Raw genomic sequence first — 18,824 nt, 5'->3', positions numbered from 1 at the left:
GAATTCCACTATGGCGTCCAGGGAAGACAGTGCTTAAATGCTTTCAAGTTTGACATTGCCTAGGAGAAGAAAGTGTTGCAGGTAGGGGGAGGCAGTGCAGGAATCTTGGGTCCCTGCTCGCTTACTGGCTGAGCTTAACTCAGCCCCTGCTTTCAAGAGATTCAGAGTTGAGTGTGGGAAGATGGACACACAGATGATTACAATGGGGTAGAGATGACAAAGGGCTTTTCTCCTGAGGAGTGGTTTGGGGGCCACACACAGAGTTTTTCTTTCTATGCCTGGGCTGACCTTAAATACACATGGCTTAGCTGATGGTGATAACTACAAGAGTCAGACTCAGAGGTTCTGATCATGCCTGAAACTATCACTCCCCCATTCTACTAGGCGAAAAAGCAGGCACTCTTGGAAGAGTTCAGCTGTGTGAACAAGCATGTGGTCATGTTTGATTTATGCTCACCTTTCTAACATCACATAGAGGGACTTTTATTTTTTATGGCAGCAGAAGAAAAGAAAAAAAAATTGTTCTAGAGGCACTTTGGGGGAGAGTCTGCTCAATTATTTCCCAAGGCATCCTATTCCGACTGGCAGCTGGGCTGATGTAATGCTGCGTTCTGAGCGAAATTCCTTTATATTGCCCCATTCAGAGACTGGATTAGGCCTGTCATTTTTTGATAGGGGTAGGATTGTAGAGCTTGGAAGTTAAAGTCAAATTAAGTAGAAACAATCAGGTGAGGTTTTATGCCTAGCTATGGTATATACAAAATATATTTAAAATATTCTGCAATATATATTATTATCTGAAAAGCTCCTGCCAATTAAAGAACTGGCTGAAGTTTGGCCTCCTGCAGGAAGCTTCCCTTCCTCTTTAAAAAAAAAAAAAGAGATATATTCAGAGCTGGCGTCATAGTCCAATCAGTAACGCCACCACCTGCGATGCTGGCATCCCATATGGCACTGGTTTGAGTACTGGCTGATCCACTTCTGATCCAGCTCCCTACTAATGCAGCTGCGAGAACAGCAGGAGATGACCCAAGTTTTGGGCCCCTGCACCCATGTAGGAGACCTGGAAGAAGCTCCTGGCTTCTGCCTGGCTCAACCCTGGCTGTTGTGGCCGGTTGGGGGAATGAACCAGCAGATGGAAGATTTCTCTATCTTTCCCTCTTTCTCTGTAACTCTGCCTTTCAAATAAATAAAAATAGATCTTTTTTTTTTAAAGAGAGATATATTCATTTACTTGGAAGAGCAAGATAAAGAGAGAAAGGGGGGAGGAAGAAAGAGAGAATCTTGCAGCCCCTGGTTATTCCCCAAATGGCCACAATGGCTGGGATTGGGCCAGGAAGAAGCCAGAGGCCAGGAACACCATTGGATACTCGTACATGCATGGCAGGGGCCCAAGAACTTGGGCCATCCTTTATCATCTGTTGCTTTCCCAAGCATATCAGCAGGAAGCTGGATCTGAAACAGAAGAGCTAGGACTCAAGCCAACCTTCTGATACATTAGGCTGGCATTCTAGGCTTAGCTCCCTGAGCCACAATGCTTGCTGCCCTTCCTTCATCTTTAACTCTTTCCTCCCTGTCCCCATTCCAACTCCCATTTCAATATCTCACTCTTTGTGCCCACTGACTGCTCTTGAGGTTTTCTTCGGCTGGCTTAGGAGGACTGAAGTTTGTCTAGATCAGAACTTCTGGATAACTAGGTCAGCTTCGGTTTCTGTTGCTATACTCAGAAGCACTGAGTGCTGTGCAAATCAGTTCTCATGTTGAAGAATTCCAGTTTTTAAAAGAGATTTGTATTTTGATATTTTCTTGAGAAAATTGCTTATCTTTTTGGGGAGAATAAGCTGACATTCCACTTATTTCTGGGAAAGAGAATGGGCACTGTTGTAAATAATAGAGAATTGTACTTTCTTGGACCCAGGCACAAAGCTTTGAATAAAACCAATTCGAGGTCCAACTTGATGTGAGTAACATAAAGAGAACTGTAGTACATTTAATTTACAGTAGAGAGGAGAAACTGTGTTGTGAGTCAGTAAATGAGCATCTAACAAATGTAAGTATTTCAGAGATTAAAGTCCCAAAGTCCTGGATTTGATAAAAGTCATGGCACAAATTCAAATGAGCTGGTTACAGAGTTTTGCTATTTATATTTCAGCCTGTCTGAAACAAACTAGGTAGAATTTTGTAAAAGTGAAAAAAATAACAATTTTACAAGCCTCAAAATTTTATAGATTTAAAGACGATTGGGAGAGGGCCCATTATAGGATATATTGAAATAAGACCAATAACCTTATTTATATCCTATGGCTGATGACCTATCATTCTTTATTAACACCAGAATTTCACTTTGTGTTTGATGCAGGGAAAGTGACATTTTTAGTCATCCTTTGATTTACTTGCTACTTCTTCCCATTTTTGGGGAAAAGCTCATTTTTTTTTTTTTTGTTTGACAGGCAGAGTGGACAGTGAGAAAGAGAGACAGAGAGAAAGGTCTTTTGCTGTTGGCTCACCCTCCAATGGCCTCTGCGGCCGGCGCGCTGAGGCCAGTGCACCGTGCTGATCCGAAGGCAGGAGCCAGGTGCTTCTCCTGGTCTCCCATGGGGTGCAGGGCCCAAGCACTTGGGCCATCCTCCACTGCACTACCGGACCATAGCAGAGAGCTGGCCTGGTAGAGGGGCAACCAGGACAGAATCCGGCGCCCTGACCGGGACTAGAACCCAGTGTGTTGGCGCCGCAGGCGGAGGATTAGCCTATGGAGCCACAGCGCTGGCAGGGAAAAGCTCATTTTTAAAAGATAAGAGCCTCTAAAGAAAATGTTATTTCCTAAGAAAACAATTTATCAAACCACTAAATGGAAGTCTTTAGAAATATATGAAATTGGATTTATATAATGAAAAAAATGGAAGCACAATTCCAAATACCCACAGAAATGCAAGGAAAGGAAAGGTATTGGTAGTTAACTGTGAGAGACTGACTCTAGAGTGGGCAATGGCCAGACCATCTATGACAACAGCACTGTCACCCACATTCTTTTGGGACATCAAGCCATAAGCTTTGTAACTATTGGTCCAAAAATGTCAGGGCTTGGTCAGTGACTACCAAATGCCTTGTTCTTTTGTCACTCCCACCCCTGTTACACCTCAGGACCAACAAGAGAAAGCTAAATATGCTTCCACACCAATGACACAGATACTTTGCTTCTACCAGCCTCCAACAAGAGCTCACTTGGAGTCGTCCCTGTGTTCCATTGTGAACCTTTCCAATTTCTCTTCCTACTTTGGAGTCTTTGCCCAAACACAAGTGATGTGGCTGATTGTTTGCTTTAGCAAAGTCTGAATAAATAGCTTCTGTTTGTTCTATTTGGGGAGTGTTTTTTTTTATTTCTCCAAGTGGAAGATATGTAGAACTATCAGTTCTGAAAAATAGCTGAGAGGATGCTCACCAGTCTTTTCCTCTATTATCCTTTGCAATACTCAAAGTTTATTACTTCAATTATGTGACCTTTGCCTATAGTCAATCAACAAGTATGTTTTGAGACTGTAGACTCTCTGTTGGTGGTATGGGAGTTGTTGAAATGATATTAGAACAAATTGGTACTAAAGAATTGTCAACAATCAAGGTTGAGTCCAAGACCTGCTATAATCAAAATTCAGGAGTGGGAGTGAGCATTGTGGTGCGGTGGGTTAAGATGCTGCTTGGGATGTCCATATTCCATATTGGAGTGCCTGAGTTTGAGTCCTGGCTCCATTTCTGCTAGTTAACCTGGGAGGCAGTGGAAAAAGGCCTATGTCCTGGGATTCTTGCCACCCCAAGGGAGAGCGGGATAGAGATCCTGGATCCTGGCTTTAGCTTTTGGCTGGTACTTTGGCATTTGGGGAGTGAGCCAGTGGATGGATGATATATTTCTTTCTCTGTCTCTCACTCTCTCCCTCTCTCTCCTTCTGTCTCTCCCTATATTGCTCTCCCTTCCAAATAATTAAGTAAATAAATCTTAAAAAAAAAAAAACACAAAACCTTGTGAGTCAAACATTCCTTGAATCAACTCTTGGTTTTGCTGTTCATTAGCTCTCTGACTTTGGGTAAGTTACTTTGTTTCCAGACCTCAGAATACTCATCTTTAAAATGGGGGAATAATATTCTGTCTATCACATAGGTTTATTTAGCAATGCATTAACCTACGTAACTGAACTAAAATATCTCACACTTTGCCTGATAGATCTAATTGTACACTGTGATAACTTACTATATTGTATTCCCACCAATATTTTAAAAAAACAACAAACAAGAGGTCAGTGAAACATAGCTTCTATCCTTGGGGAAATTAGCTACTTAGAGAAAGGAAATAACATACAAGAAGTATACATGGACTGGATAAAGAACTTTGTGAGATAATGCATAATTAACTGTTGTATTGGGAGGCACAGTATTCAAGTTCTCTTAGGTTTGATGTAATGAGTGGTTTAGAAGGATTTGGCAGGCGTTGGGCATTTGGCATTGCAGTTAAGGTGCCACTTGGGGCACCGTCATCTAATATTGGGGTGACTGGGATCAAGTTGCAGCCCCGCTCTGGCTCCAGCTTCCTGCTAATGCATACCTGGGAGAAAGCAATTGCTGGTTCAAATAGTTAGGTCCCTGTCACCTACATGGGAAATCTGGTTGGAGTTCTGAGCTCCTGATTTCTACTTGGTCTAGCTCCAGTTTTTGCAGGCATTTGGGAAGTGAACCAGCAGATGGAAGATAGCATAGGTCATGATGAATGGCAACACTGGGGAATTTAAAGCAAAAATGGCAGGGCTTCCCAACTCAGAGTACTACACCTGAATTCCTAACAGTCTTTGTGAATCTGTGAAAGCTTGCCTTACTGGGAACAGAGAGCTTGTAGTGTCAAACTATGGGAATTAAGAAGGACTGGAAAGGAAGCCGGGGTGTCTTAACGATCAGTCACATAAATGCCTTAATTTTAAATATCATAAGAAAATGAGAGAAAGAGCCAGCATTGTGGTGCAGCCTACAATATTGGCATCACACATAAATGCTAGTTCAAATTCTGGCTGTTCCTCTTCTGATCCAGCTCCTTGCTAAAATGCACTTGGGAAAGCAGTGGAAGATGGCCCGAGTGCTTGCACCCCTACCATCCTTGGGGGAGACCTGGATGGATTTCTAGGTTCCCGAATTCAGCCTGGCCTAGCTCTGGTTATTGTGGTCATTTGGGAAGTGAAGCTGTGGATGGAAGATCTCTCTCTCTCTGTTTCTCCTTCTCTCTTTACAACTCTGCCTTTCAAAAAAATTAAACAAATCTTCAAAAAAGGTCAGAGGAATGAATGGTACTCTAAAATGGCACCTAAGGAAGTTTAATTTAGCTGTGGGATGGATTAAGAGAATGTTCAGGGAGACTGAAGTTAGTAGGAAAGTGTTAAATCATCTAGCTGTGGGATGATGCCAACTTGGGTTAAGGTAGTTGTGGTAGAAATGAAAAGGAGGAAATTTTAGAGGGAGAATATCTAGAGTTTGGCAAGTAAATGATTACAGAGAATTAAATAACAGTGATAATTACTACTTATTAGCACTTTCTATGTGGGAGGTATTATATAAAAGAAATATCCTTTACATAAGTAATTGGCAAGAAAAGGAAATTATGTTCCCAACTCAGGGTAGCTATCTTGAAAATTGTAGGAATTTTAACTCTGTGACTGTCCATGAGGAACTTCAAAATTTGCTAAGTTTGAGTTGTACTTTTTTGTAGAAAACCAAAGTAGAGGTAATAATAAACAAAAACAGACATCCATTCTAATTGAATAAACAATACTTTTCAAAAATTTATTTATTTGTGAGGTAGAACATCAAAGAGAGAGAGAGAAACAGAGAGATCTTCCATATGCTATTCACTCCTCAGATGGCTACAATAGCCAGCCAGGCCGAATCCATGAGCCAGGAATTCCTTTCAGGGCTCCCATGTGGGTGGAGGGTCCCAAGTATTGGGCCATCTTATTTTGCCTTCCCAGGCATATTAGCAGGATGTGTGATCAGAGTGGAGTAGCAGGGACTTGCTACTGTCACCTCTGTATGGAATGCTTGCATCACAAGTGTCAGCCTGTCTTGCTGTGCCGCAATGCCAGCCCTTTGAATAAACTTTGTAACTTGCATAGTAGGCTACTAATAAATAGCCTGTAGTCAAAGATACAATAACAAAAACTGTGAAGATGAGCATTGTACTTCCCTGAGAGCTAAAGAAAGGATTACACTTTTGTAGCCTTTCCCAGTACACTAATCATCTCTTTATAAGCGGCCAGTTGCCACAGCAGACCCTACTTTGAGACTCTAATCTGGATAATGCTATAATTTTTCTTTTCATCCTAGTTGACCTTCTTTTCTTAAACACACACACACATACGTGTGTATGTGTGTGTGTGTGTGTGTGTATTTGCATCTTATTCGAAATGCAGAAAAGGTTGGTAAGGGGATGGTAAAAGCATTTCCAGAGAGAGAGATTAGCTAAGAAGAAGAAAAAGTGTGAGAAAAAATAGGAGGAAGGGAGCTGGTTAATTTAATTTAGCATGGGATGAAATTGGGATTCTGGGTAAACATCCAAATAGAAAGTTACCATAGAATGGCACCAATTTTTGAATAAGATGAGGGGATGCCAAAAAATTCACAGTAAAATGGAATTCAAGATTAATTTATTTTGTTTAACATATTTTCAAGTGTTTTTTCACAATATGCATTTTCCAGGAACTTGTTTGAAGACCCCAGATTGTAGATCAAGACGATGGCAATATTCATTGGCAGTTAATATGAAGAGATGTAGCATAACATTGTGTCAGATCCCGAGGGAAAATGTGTATCAGGGAGACTTCTCTTTCCATGTCAGAAAGACTTAATTTGTAATGAACCACAAAGGAAATATATCTGCTTACTCCTTCCTCTTTTCCTGTAGAGCTGGCAGCTCTTTACCTTTGCTTCTTTTACCCTTTTGAGGTATTTATTACTAGGCTAAGTCATAGGCTTTAAAGGTTTTATTCAAATCCAAGAATGATGTAGAACTGATTAAATGGGTTATTCTCATCGGTAAAGAACCAAGGGAGTCAGGAGAGAGAGATTTGGTTCAATACTCGGTATAAGAAAATAAGCCAGCTGGAGAAGTTCTCAGATTAAATCTAATTCAACATTATTTAGGAAAAAGTATCCACTGGGACACAATTCATCAGTAAGGCTCAGACTAGAAGGCTGTGCTGTGCTAAATGAAATCAAGGTACACTGACTACCACTTGGAAAAGAGACAAGAGTGGCCAGGCTCATACATAATCACACTGTATTGGGCTGGTTTTATACACACGTGGAAGTAGAAGTCTCTTGTCATTCTCTTGCCTATGATGAGTTAATTAAGGCAGGATTTACGAAACTTCCTTTTGTAAGAAAAGAGGACTGCAGGAGGTTATAGTTCATTCTTCAGCTTTAAAGACGCATCGTGGAGAATAAAAATGTGACTCCAGCTGTGGAGCTGGCAAAATAAGTGAATACCACTTTACTCACCTGACACCAAACTGGAAAACAAAACATTGGATTAGATGGTATTTGGTTGTAGTAGAATTCTTCTGGGACTAAGTGTTAGAAAACCTCTTTTCCAGGGCTGGTGTTGTGGTGCAGTGGGTCAAGCCACTTGTGATGCTGGCTTTCCATGTCAGAGTCTGGTTCCAGTCTCTGCTGCTCAGCTTCCAATCCAGCTTCCTGCTAATGGACCCCAGAAAGTAGTGGGAGAGGGCCCACCTGCTTGAGCCCCTTCTGCCCTCATGGGAATTCTAGGGTCCTGGGTTCACCCTGGCCCAGATCTGGCTTTGCCGTCATTTGGGTGTGAGCTGATGGATGGAAGATCTCTTACTCAAGGTCTTTCCCTCTCTCTCTATTGCTCTACTTTTCAAACAAACAAGTCTTTAAAAAAAAAGAAAAAAAAAAAAAGAAAACCTTTTTCCCACGTATAAGCTGTGTGATTGTGAACCTGGGACCTAAGTTTTATAAGGAGTGTATTCTCATCTTACAAGGAGGTGGGTAAATGATCTTCTCTTCAGGACTTTTATTAGGAAAACATGAAGCCAATATAGTACAGTGTCTGGTCAAGTGAAGTCCATTTTACCCCACCATCTATAATCTATGATTTGGCAAAGTCTGACAGATTCAAAAACATGCTTTCTTTTGGATTTTGTAGACTTTCCTAGCACAAAACATGATGCCAGCACCATGACAATGGAGCCCATTGTATGAACTCAGAAATGTGTAAATCCTTTTGGGAAGGAAAGAAAATTCTCTTTCCCCAAGGAAGTGAATGGTTTAGAAGTCAGTGCTAGCTTAGGGTCCCTTTGGTTGCTCGTCTAACAGGAATTTTCAGAAAAGATCAAAGAAAAATAAGGAAAGAGTTAATATAAGGCAGTGGTTGGAGGTAATGGGATATGACGTTCAACATAAGAGTATCTCTGTTGCTCCTAGAAACACTTATGTCTCCTTGAAAATGTACCACAGGTTTAATATTCCTTATGCAAAAGTCCAATAGGTTTCCAAATTTGAAATAATATAATGTCAAGAGTGGAATATTCCACACCTGACCTCATGAGACAAAATGCAGGTAGACTAAAAATATTGTATAAAGTGAATGTCATGTTTAGACTTGGGTCCCATCCCCAAGATAGCTCATTAAGTATATTTAAATATTCTAAGATATTTTTAAAAATCTACAATCTGAAACAGTTTCTGGTCCCAAGCATTTGCATAAGGGGTGCTCACTGTAAAGCCCAGGACTGAGCTGTACCCACGACTACCAAACTGAGACCTGCAGTTGGATCTGGGGGAAGACGTTGTGGATAGGAGTCTGGATTTGTACTGCCTGTGCTTGTTTCACTGTCTTCCGACCACTCATTTTACTTTGATTCTTTTTATTTTGCTTTTATTTTAAAAAGTTTTGGTATCAATTTAAACTTATAGAAATCTACAAAAATAATCTAAAGTTGCTATTTTCTTCACACAGATTCCCTTTATGTTAATATCTAATTCTAGGACATTTATCGAAACTCAGAAATTAACCTTGCTGCAATGCTGGGGGTTTTGAAGCAGAACATAGCCAGCAGCTTTCCACCGCTGTCCTTGCCTGAACTGCATTCCTAACCTGTATTCACTTGTCACCCCCTCGAATCTCCAACAGCTCCTCCACCATTTCTTGTCTTCAGCAACTTTCAGATTTTTGAACAGAACTACTCCATGATTTTTTCAATTATCTCTCAATGTATATTTTTCTTGTGCTTGATTTCTTTTTAAAGATTTATTTATTTATCTGAAAGACAGAGCCACACACAGAGAGAGGGAGAGAAAGAGAGAGAGGTCTTCCGTCCTCTGATTCACTCCCCTAAAGGCCAAAATAGCCAGGGCTGGGTGAGGCTGAATCCCGAAGCCTGGAACTCCATCTGCGTCTCCTGCATGGATGACAGGCCCTCAAGCATTTGGGCCATCCTCTGCTGCTTTCCCAGGCCACTAGCAGAGAGCTGAATTGGAAGTGGAGCAGCCACGGCTCAAACTGCCCCCATATTCCAGCACAGCAGGTGGAGGCTTAACCTTCTATGCCACAGCATCAGCCCTTCCTGTGCTTTCTTGTAGTTCCATCCAGGTTATGCCTTACGGGAAAGGTGATGCGCCCTTTTCAGTTCCTCATATGAGGGCTGTTGGATGCTGATAAATGTCATTGGAGATTTGAACCTGCGTGACCTGGCTGAGATGATATCTTCCAAGATTTTCCACTGGAAGCCTACAATTTTCTAGTTCCAGCCAATAGCCAGGAGCTTCTTCTGGGTCTCCCATGTGGGTGCAAGAGCCCAAGGATGCGGGCCATCCTCTGCTGCTTTCCCAGGAGTATTGGCAGGGAGCTGGATCAGAAGTGGAGCAGCCAGGACTGGAACTGGCATCAACATGGGATGCCAGTGCTGCAGGGTGGGGCTTTAACCTGCTGTGCCACAATGCCGGCCCCAAAACCTGTTTTTGCTCTAAAGTCCAGTTTGGGTGATATGGTTTTAGCTACCTGGATTTTTTTTGTTGTTACTGTTTTCTTGATGTATTACTTAGGATACAGGCTAAATTACAGTAATATGTCCCCACCTAAAAAAGAAAGAAGACTGTTTCTAGCTAACGTGTAATAATTTGGAGTTAGGCAGTACAGAGATTACAGAATAATTCTATTTCCATATGCTATCTAGAGACCTAGGTGTGTTTGATCTCAGTGCTTTGACAGTTTCCAGTGATGACCTCATCCAAAGATGGTTCCCCGCCCCCTGACCCTCTTTTCTCCTGTATAAGAAAGAAGCAAAGTGGACTTAGAAAGGTATGCATCCACCTTAAGGGATTGCCCTGGGAGTTTTGTAAACCAGTGCAGTTCACTTCTAAGAGCTGGCTGCAAGAGAGATTAAGAGCTGTGCTATTCAGCAAGGTGTACATGTATCTAGCTAATATTTAGATAGTCAGTGAGAATTCTGGTCCTTTTTAAAACTGAGACATCTGTCTCCAGTCTCTCTCCACTCCAGATCTTATATTTTTATATTTTAGAGCAGAAGTGGCTAATATTTTATTCTGTTTTAAAATGCTTATCTGTCTGTCTGTCTGTCTATCTATCTATCTAGAAGTCAGAGTTGGGGGGGGAGAGAGAAGAGAGGGGAGAATATCTTCCATCTGCTAGTTCATTCCTCAGATGGCTGCAATGGCCTGAGCTGGGTCAGGAAATTCATCTGGGTTTCCCACAAGGGTGACAGGCCCAAGCACTTGGGCCATCTTTCTTTCTTTTCCCAGGCCATTAGCAGGGAGCTGGATTGGAAGTGGAGCAGCTGGGACACAAACTGGTGGCCATATGGTATGCTGGTCTCACAGTGGCTGCTTTAGCGGCTGTGCCACGGTGCCTGCCCTGGTAAACATTTTCTTTAAAGAGGAAGATACTAAAACTTTCAGCTCTTCGCAGGTCATGTGTGATTTCTGTTATGTCTGTTTTTTCCTAACCCCTTGAATACAGATGTGGCTCATGAACTACAGTTTGCCAACCCTACTTAGTCTTACTTCTAAACATACATAGTTTAGGTAATTTTCTCTGGTAAATTTTTGTTTATTAATTCAGTGGTTTATTACTTTATTATGATTTCACATACATTTATGTGCATGCTAATTTCCTATATTTTTGTTTGCTTCTTCTCTTCCCTGTCCACGCTCTTCCACCTTTATTTCACTTGTTTTGGATTGTTTTCTTTTTTTTTTTCTTTTTTCTTTTATTTTTTTGATAGGCAGAGTGGACAGTGAGAGAGAGAGACAGAGAGAAAGGTCTTCCTTTGCCGTTGGTTCACCCTCCAATGGCCGCCACGGCCGGCGCACCGCGCTGATCCGATGGCAGGAGCCAGGTGCTTCTCCTGGTCTCCCATAGGGTGCAGGGCCCAAGTACTTGGGCCATCCTCCACTGCACTCCCTGGCCACAGCAGAGAGCTGGCCTGGAAGAAGGGCAACCGGGACAGACTCCGGTGCCCTGACTGGGACTAGAACCCGGTGTGCCGGCGCTGCAAGGTGGAGTATTAGCCTAGTGAGCCACGGCGCTGGCATTTTGGATTGTTTTCTTTCTTTAGTTTAAAAAAAATATTTGGAAGTTACATGCTTAATTCCCATTATTTAGTTGTTATTCTAGGTTATTTTTTATAGATTTATTTTTTTATTTTTATTTTTTTAAGATTTATTTATTTATTTGCAAGTCAGAGTTACACAGAGAGGAGAGGCAGAGAGGGAGAGAGAGAGAGAGAGAGAGAGAGAGAGAGAGGGAGAGAGAGGACTTCTATCCGCTGGCTTACTCCCCAGATGGCTGCAACAGCCAGAGCTGTGCCAATCTGAAGCCAGGAGCCAGAAGCTTCTTCTGGGTCTCCCATGTGGATGCAGGGGCCCAAGAACTTGAGCCAATTTGCACTGCTTTCCCAGGCCATGGCAGAGAGCTGGATTGGAAGTAGAGCAGCCAGGTCTCGAACTGATGCTCATATGGGATGCCGGCGCTTCAGGCCAGGACGTTAACCTGCTGCGCCACAGTGCCGGCCCCTCTAGCTAGCTTTAATATGCATTTTTGTAGTTTCTTTACTCCCTCCCAAATAATTCTGATTATTCTCTCCAAAGTTTTACATTCTTTTGTCTAATATCCCAACCTATCTTGTTTCTAAACCCTACATTTGATATTATTTATTAATGACCCATGAGTTTGAATTTCCACCTATTTACCAACATCTTTGCCTATCATTCCTTCTTGCATATCAGGCCTTCCTGTTGGGCATATTTTCTTTTTGGGATATCTCTTTTAGAATGTTCATTTGTGAGGATCTATTAATGTAAAAGTCTTATAGAATGATTTTCTTTGAAAATGTCCTTATTTTGCTGTTTCTGTTGAAAAGGTTTATGTTGAATATAAAATTATATTTTGAGAGTTATTTTCTCTCAAATTAATTAAAATATATTTCTTTGTAACTTCCATTAGTGCTATTGAGAAATCCATTTTCAACATGTTATTCTCCAATTTTAATTTTAATTTTGTTATGGTAAAGACATCTAATCTTGGGTCAGTATTTGGCCCAGCAGTTAAGACATAAGTTAGGACACTCAAATCCTATATGGGAGTGCCTAGGTTTGATTCCCAGTTCTAGTTCTTGATTTCAGCTTCCTGCTAATGCAGACTTTGGGAGGTAGCAGGTAATGACTCAAACAATTGGGTCCCTGACACCCATGTGGGAGACCTGGATTGAGTTCTTGGCTCCTGACTTTCGCCTGATCCAGCCTTGGGCACTGCGTTCATTTGCAGAGTGGACTAGTGGATCAGAGTGCTCTCCCTCTCTCTGTCTGTAAAATGAATTTTAAAAAAGTTGAAGAAAAATTATCTATGACCTACACACTTAACATATTTTTATGGGCACAATACCATATTGTTAACAAATATTAACACAAGGTTGTATAGTAGATCTCTAGGACTTATTATCTTAAAGTTTCAGTTCATTAATGGAACTTTATAACCACTAGAAAACCCCTACTTACCTCCCTCTCCTTCCCCTGGTAACCACCACTATTCTACCACTATTTTCTATACTTCTTTGAGTTTAACTATTTAAAATTGCCAATATAAGTGGAATTGTGCATAAATTTGTTTTTCTGTGACTGATATGAATTATTCTTTTCATTGTTTAGCAGTCTATTTTCTCTGATTGCTTTTAGTTTTTTTTTTTTTTTTTTAACTTTTTTAGTATTCTTTATTTTAAGGGATGACGTGTCTAGATATGGTTTTGAGTTTCCTGGGTCTGAAGATTGATGATACCTTTTGATAATTTTTGAACATTTCTTATTTAGGTTTTCTTGAAGGATTTCTATTCCTTTGTTATTTTCATAATTAATTCTGGAACTGAAGTCAGGAATTTTAATAGGCCTTTCAACTTTATCCTCCACATCTTTTGATCTCTTGTAATTTCTAATTCTTTTCTATATATGGGATGTTATTTTCTGCTTTGCCTTCTACTTCATGAAGTGTCTCTTTAGCTATGTCTGATCTGTTGTTTCATCAGTCCACTGAGAGCTTTTTGACTTATTGATGAATTGATAAGGCTTCTATGTGTAGAGAGAAAGGGAGGAACTTTGTCACTTCCGCCTCAGTCATTCTCTTCTTGGATGCGCCCTCATCCCGCAGATGTGTTCCACTAAAATATGTTTATTCTTGAACACTTTGCTTTTCACCTTCTGTCTTGTGTCTTTTCTCTGTAGACCCAAGTGTTCTGCCAGCTTCTCCCTGGGAGCGATGGTCACAGGCTCACAGGTCAACACTCCATCTTTGATCCCTTTCTGCATTGGTTGGCAGGGGTTGGACTGGTGACTTCACTGACTTCTCTGACCTGTGGCTAGAAAAAGATATGAGGATAATCATGTCTAAGCCTACAGGGCCTATAGGAAAGCCATTGTTGAAATGTCGAGTTTTATTTATTATATTCATTTTTTATTTCCAGAAGTTTCATGTGGTTGTTTTTCACATCAGTCTCATGGTTGTTTGTAGGCTTTAGGAAACTGTGTCAGAATTGTATTCTCCAAGGAACCGACTCTGTCAGTTGTCCAGTGATGCTACCACCTGACTTTCAAATTAAATGTTTCACATGACCTGTTTTGGACTGCACAGGTGTGACCAGTGTGGGGTTCTGTGCATGATGGGAAATTCCTTTGTGGTGGTGAATGAACCACAGAGCTCATCCCTTCTCTACTTCTACTTAGTACTGCAGTCAAGACAGGAAAACTCAACAGGCTCATTCTGAGCAGATTTATTCTTGCTCTTCTCAAATTGAGAACATAAAGAAAAGTGGCTTCCAGTTTTATAAGAGGAGTTCTGATTGAGTTCTCACATCAAGTGGTCTCTGTTTAGGCCTTGGATATTCATCAAACAAGAAGCCAAAGATTTCTAGGACTAAGCTGTATCTTCAGAGTACACAACTGGCTTTGGTATTTAGCTCCCAGGATGCCTGAGTCTACTTTATTTTGAGTTGTGCCCATTACCTACTTCTGTCAGTTCACACTGCCTCTAAAAACTTGGTTTACATTTTAGACAATGTTTTTTTTATCAGCGGGTCATTCTATTATGCTGACAGTTTTCAAAGTTTTTGGTCTCAGAACAACTTTGAAACTCTTAAAATTTATTGGAGTCCCCAGAGTTCTTTTGTTTGGAGGGATTCCATGTGTAGTCATGCGCACATCATGATGTGAATGTATTCTGAGAAATACATAGTAAGTGATTCTGTTGTTGAGTGAAGATTACAGAGAGCACCTACACAAACCTAGATGGAGCACTGCACTACGCATCTTTGCTATGTTGTATAAACCATTATATTTGTGGTCCATTGTTAACTGAGACACCATTATATGGCATGTGACTGTATTAATATTTACCATATTGTGGAGAAAACCTGAGCATCTCTAAGAATATGTCCTCTTTAATTTATTTTACAAATAATGAACAGTATTGAAAATAAATTTTTTTTGGATTACAACAATTTTAATGACAAAAGTATTAGTGAGAAAAGTGGAATTGTTTCTCTTTTTTTGCAAATCTCTTTGAAGATTCTCTTATCTGCTTCTGCATTTTAATCTGTTATTATGTCATCCATTGTGTAGCTTCTGGAAAACTCCTTGGGATACTGAATGGAAAATTAAAGAAAAAAGCAAATACTATCTTGATGTCATTATGAGAATACTTTTGGCCTTGCAGCCCCTGATAGTGTCTCAGGAATCCTGAGGGGTACCTAGAATACTCTCTTGGAAGCTGAAGTCTCAGGAACTTGTATTTATTCTGTTTAGTTCCACAGTTACTCTTCTAAGCACACCTGGCTGGGACACACTGCAAGGCCTGGGTAGCTTCAAAGAACTGGGTATTTCAAAAGGGAGAGATTCTGAAGTGGGAGACAGAGGGCATCCAAACCCAGCCTTACTTTCCACACTGTTCCTCTTAGGATTGTCTTGCCTGTGTGCTTCTCTCCTGCATCTCACCCTCTTTCCCTGCCAGACCTCCAAACCAGCTTCTCAAGGCCCTTTGTAGAATTTCAGCTTTGGATCCCAGATAGTCTGTAACAAAAATTTAAAAAAGGAAGTCAAATTCTGATTCTTTAAGAGAAAAAACAGTCTCAGAATTAGCCTGCCTGTGTTCTAGCTCCAAAATTCTGATTTGCTTACTTAAGAATTATGTAATTGGCTCCATGATGTGAAGTGATGGACAGATTTCTGATATTTTTCAGTGAAAGTCAATTTCTTTTATTTAAAAAGATGATTCTGTAATTACTAAAGCCAACTTGAACGTTCTCTGAAGCCACTTTATCTTTTAAAAATATGGGCCAGTGGTATCTGAAAACATCAGCATGTTGGATATTTATATATAGGGAACGTTCTTGGCTGAGTTCCTTATATTTTGTGGTCTTTTGAACAAACATGTCCCCTTGCTGAAGCGCATGACTTTCTCACAGTAAGTCTTCCTATTTGAAATTACAGTGTGTGATTATCTCTAAAAAATGATAAAGCCTGATTTTTATGGTTGATTAACTAGGTTATTGCAAATCACATCAGCTTTGCGTTTGGCATGTCTCCCAGAAAGAAAACTTCCCAGGCTAAGCAAAAGTTTCTTTTTCCATAACAAAGATTTGAATCCATAAAATCCCTTGAGATTTCTTGCATCCAAAACAGACATTTCCCAGGGTTTCATATGGTTTTCTGGAAAGCTGGTGACCTAACAAGTAGTTCCATATGGAGTTATCTGAGCTAATGGAGCTTCATTTCCTGTGAATGCATCTTACTTTAGATGTCCCATTCAAGTCATTCTTTCAACAGTCATTGGTCTCTCCTTTTTTGATCCCAGCCTGGGTCACATTGAGGGAAGTCACAGTTGTCACCAGGGACTTGACCAAGTATGTTACCTATTACTTTTTTTTTTTTTTTAGCAATCAAGTTAGCAAGGCATATTATTATATCTTTTGGGAATTACTAGGTGATTTTGCATAGCTTTGTAATAGGGTCCGGATGGCAGTTTAATCTCAAGGATATGCTACAGTTAGTTGCATAGCAAGAATGCTCTCAAAAAGTGAGGCTTCTACACAGCAGACGTCTCACACAATAGTGGTACTCGAGTCTGAAGGCTGTATGAATTTCAGATTTGCCTGGGAAATCACTCAATTTCTGTTGCAGTTGGATGCAGTTTTTTCCACAAGAGTTCATATGCTGGAGGCTTGATCCTCAGAGTGGAGACACAGGATGGTGGTGGGACCTCTGAGAGGCAGAACCTAGTGGGAAGTGATTGAGTCATGGAGGATGCTGCCCTTGGGAGGAATTCATGGAGTTCTTCTGGGCCCCTGGTTGTTATCAAAGAGCATGACTGTTCCCTCACCACTGGATGGCTTCTTACGTTGTCACGTGATCTCTCCTGTGTAGTTCTACCATGATGCCCTCCGCAACAATGTAATGCAGCCAAGTGGACTTTCAGCCTCCAAAACTATATCCAACATAAACCTCTTTTCTGTACAAAGTACCCAGCCTCATGTATTAATTGCAGCAGAAAATAAACTAACACTATGTGTTCTGTCCCAAATTTTTACATTTCCTTTTACCTTATCTTTGCACCTAGACCCTAAGCTTCTGTATGCTTTTGCTTCTATGGCTACCTGTTGTGCTCTCATTGGAGAATTATTCTCAGGCTCCTCGATGCAATTCACCCCAGGCTGGTGAGTATGCAGAGCCTGAGAGTTTACATTCCCTATCACTGCACTTCCCAGGGAAGCTCTCTGCCAATGACCAATGATGGGGACAAAGAGTGGGAGTGGACTATCAAGGTCTGCCTCGTTGTGGAGCTCTCCTGCTGGGTCAGGATAATGCAGAGACTGCCTGAAGTCATACTATTGCTAGGGGTGGGTACTAACTCTACCCTTAAAGATTTACTGACTGTAAAAATGAGTTAGCATAGTAATTGTGGAAACATTGGCAAATAGTAAGATACCCCGAACCCAAATGACTTGTTCCCACACAATAAGGATATTATACAGACAGGGCTGCCAGAAGCCCTGGTCTTTGACTAGTAGATTCAGTAAAAGATATGATCAGTTAGCATGCAAGAGTACTTACTAGTCACAGTTTCCCTCAATCTAGAGTAAGTTTTTAAAATAGAACATGTTTATGGAAACTCAAAGGAGAGACATTTTGGAGTGTCCAAAGAAGCTACCTAAAAAGTTGCCAAATAGAATATTCACCTGAGAGCAATAGAATTGTGTTTTTGGCTCTCCGGATACTATTTTACTCTATTGAAGCTCTGGGATTTCTCAGAAAAATGCACCTACTGTATAATTCACATTTTATTTCGAGGGCTCTATGTCCTCCTGAAATATTGCCCTTTTATATGGACAGCTTGCCAGTTTGTAACCTCTTTCATGCCATGGACTTCTTCTCAAAGATGATGGCTTTAAACTAGAAGATTAAATTCATAGCACTGTAAAGGACCAGGGACACGGAAATATAGCCCTGTCCACAGGCCACAGGGGCATCTGTAGCCACCAAGTCTGGAACACTGACAGTGAGGAAGGAGTCTTGGTCTTTTTGAGACATACGCCTCACTCTTGAGTAGACCCTGGGACAAGAGGGGAGGGTCATTGCTTAAGCTGCCTGCTTCTGCCCCATGACCTCTGCTCTGGATTGCTGCACTAGTGACGACTGGCACTGCAGTCAAGCTTTGTAGAAGCTTAGAAAGACATAAGGCACAATTAAAAATAATATAACATGGAAATTGTTTCAACAATTATTGGGAACTTACCATTAAGGTATAACAATTCAGAGCCACTAATTTAACCATGGGAATTTGGGCTTCTTCATGGAGAAGGTGGCATTTGAGTTGGATATTAAAAGATGAGCAAGGATTGGCAGGTGAAGAAAAGGTAGGATGTGTTCCAGGAATAGGGAATGTTTTGTAACAGGGCCCAGAAGGAACAGAAGTAGGTTGTTTGGAAAAATGAAAGTTGTGTAATGAAAATTAATTTTAAAATGTCATTTTTCAGTCAGATTTTTCAGCAGAATTTGGGGTTCTAGTTTACAGGTGCCAAAGAGTTGGCTTTTTCATTTTTTGATGAAATTCTGTCCTCCATGTAAGGGGAAGAATCTGGTGACAAAGAGATTGTTGTGTTAGTTCCATGAGACACCTGCTGAGGTTCCACACTCAGGCAACAGGAAGATAAGATAAAGGAGTTGCTGGAATTGAGAGAGGGAGGAACTTTGGTGTCAAACATTATTTGAAGGAA

This window comes from Oryctolagus cuniculus, chromosome 6 (genome assembly GCF_964237555.1).
Source record: "Oryctolagus cuniculus chromosome 6, mOryCun1.1, whole genome shotgun sequence".
Lineage (NCBI taxonomy): Eukaryota > Metazoa > Chordata > Mammalia > Lagomorpha > Leporidae > Oryctolagus > Oryctolagus cuniculus.
This window is presented reverse-complemented; position numbering follows the sequence as displayed.